Source organism: Petromyzon marinus, unplaced genomic scaffold, assembly GCF_048934315.1.
Source record: "Petromyzon marinus isolate PM22_M1 ecotype Great Lakes invasive population unplaced genomic scaffold, UKy_Petmar_22M1.pri1.0 PM_G_Scaffold_29, whole genome shotgun sequence".
Classification (NCBI taxonomy): domain Eukaryota; kingdom Metazoa; phylum Chordata; class Hyperoartia; order Petromyzontiformes; family Petromyzontidae; genus Petromyzon; species Petromyzon marinus.
Window position 1 is genome coordinate 2,627,501 of NW_027422861.1, and position 2,500 is coordinate 2,630,000.

The following is a 2,500-nucleotide window of genomic DNA, read 5'->3' on the forward strand; positions in this document are numbered from 1 at the left end:
ACATTGACCGAGAATGTGCGAAAGGGACTCGAGTCTGGCAGAGCATTTCCTGCAGGAACGTAAGGCCCCATCTCTGCCTCTGTTCAAGCTTTCTCTTGTTGGGTAAATATTTGCCCTTAGTTGTAGTGCTGCGATAAAGAAGCATTGTTTAAAGCCGCACCATGGCCTCAACCAAGCATTACTGATTCTATCATGCGCAAAGTTTACAATGCCCCTTCCTTGAACCGGCTTTTCGCACCATCTCTGAAATTCATGCTCCCTCCAATCGCAGGGTCTCGGATATACAGGTTCTTTTGACACCGAGTCCCTGAGAACGAATGTTGGGATTGCATCACTGTCACCCCCTGCTCGTACCCACAAATTACGGTATTCTTCCTCCATACCATGCGAGGACACAATATTACGGGTGATAGCATCGGACGAGTTTGCTATACGTTGCAGCCTTCTAACTTGAACCGAAGGGATTGTTTTTTCCAGTTTCAAGATGGCAAGGCCTCCGTCTCGGGCTCTGGCATATAACAGTCCATCACAAGTTGAAGCGGGAAGGTGGAGCCATCCTTTTACCGCCTTTCTAATCTCTTGGTCCAACCCACGGAGAGTTGATTGCTTGCAGTCCGAGTGGTCTGCAGGATATAACAATCTGGGTAGGGCATAGGCATTGAGTAGTTCAACCTTCTGAGTTGGCTTCAGAGGCGCCTCATCGATTTTCGAGATCCATGTCTTTAGCTGACAATGTAGATCAGGCTGTATAGTGCCAGTCCAAGGGCCAATTTTCAGACCAAGGTATTTCGTTGATTCATCAGGTTGGATCATATGGACATCTTTATTTTTGATAGTCCATGGGTCGCAGTTGTTCACCGTATATGAATCTTTGGTTGGGCTTATCATGAAGCCCTGGCACTTTCTGGCCTGAACCTCCAATCCCGATAGCCCACAAAATGATTCCAAGATCGCTAGATTGGCGGCCATACCAACCCAAGATTCGCTCACCAACACCAAATCATCAGCAAACGCAAGAGCTGTCACGTGGTCGGTATCAATGGAGTACCCAACTCCGTGTGACTCTAGGGTGCATATCAAAGGGTCCATGGCAAGATTGAAGAGCAGGGGTGACATGGGGTCACCCTGTTTGACACCAACACGTATGCTAATTTCTCGAGTCGACTCGCCATTGCTTTTGAACGAGGTCGTACACCGATCGTAGGCGTTCTGGATGATGCCCACCACGTGTTCATCTACTTTCTTGTGCCTTAACACCCATAAAATATGAGCATGCGAAACCGAGTCAAAAGCTTTCGCTATGTCGATGAACATGACAGCCAACGGCCTGTGCAATTTCTTAGCGTGTCTCATAAGGTCCTGTAGCACCTTAAGATTTTCAGAGCAGCCAGATGCCGCTATAAAACCACGCTGCCTTGGGTTTAAGGGACAAGCACGAGCAAGACGTGCAGTCATTATTCTGGAAAATAATCTCAGAATCATTGAACCAATCGTTATTGGTCTCCAGTTCCCCAATTCTTTCAGCTTTTCATCATCCATAACCTTAGGAATAAGAATCGTCCTATTCTTTTTCAACTCTTTGGGAATAATTCCTGTAATCATCCATGCATTAAATAGGGCTGTCAGTGTCCGACCCTCGGGGTTGGCAGCACAGATTGCAGCCCTTGTTAGGCCATCTGGCCCAGCTGCTGACGTTGGTTTAATGGCCCGTATGGCAGTCTGAACTTCCTCCACCGAAATTAGGGGCTCAAAGTATTCGTTATTTGCAACACCTGATGACTTAAATTGGCCCAGGCCATTGAATGGCAACACCTTCTCCCATTTTTCGCAGTAAAAACGATATACATCTGCGTTCGGGATTCGGCATTCATGACGTTCAGTGCCATCCAGGACTAAGGACGCAAGAAGAGAGCGGTTCTTAAAGAAGAGCTTCTGGTGCTTCATGAAGCTTCCTCGTTTTTCCGCTCTCTTCTTCATCCAAGATCGTGTGGGTAATATCCTGGGTTTAATAATGTCGTTCTCGGGTTTTGAACGTTTGCCTTTGTTTTTCACCAATCTCATCGGACAAAGCATCAATGCTGTGGCAGTTTCTACGAGGGCATCATGTTGGCCCTCGCCGTTAAGCCAAGCCTTTATTGCCTCCATTGCAGGCTTTTCCAGGGTCCCAGAATTCTCATTCGTAAGCCGCTCAGCTGCTTGAGCGAGTATGGATGAAGTCCCCGTTGTTACATTTGGTGGGGGAGACAATGTCTCAAGAGGCCTAGAAGAAAAATGTAAGCTGTCTGACATGGGGGCCCCTGTCTTTTTACTTAGGTCCCGTCTCTTGTCAGAGACTTGCTTGTTGGTCTTAGTCCCAAGCGCTTCAGCAATGATCTTATTGATATTCTTTTTCCCCTGAAACTGCAACTCTAGAAGGGCCAGCTGTTCTACTTCCTTCAAAGACCAGCAGCTACGGTGTACCCCTCTCTGCGAGGTACCCTTTATACCATCTTTAATCCTT

The 2,500-nt window shown here is 47.3% G+C and overlaps 1 pseudogene; it reads right to left on the reverse strand.

Annotated features, from left to right (window-relative positions):
• The window catches only part of LOC142914924 (28S ribosomal RNA), a 10,394-nt pseudogene that overhangs the window by 4,086 nt on the left and 3,808 nt on the right, over positions 1 to 2,500 (reverse strand).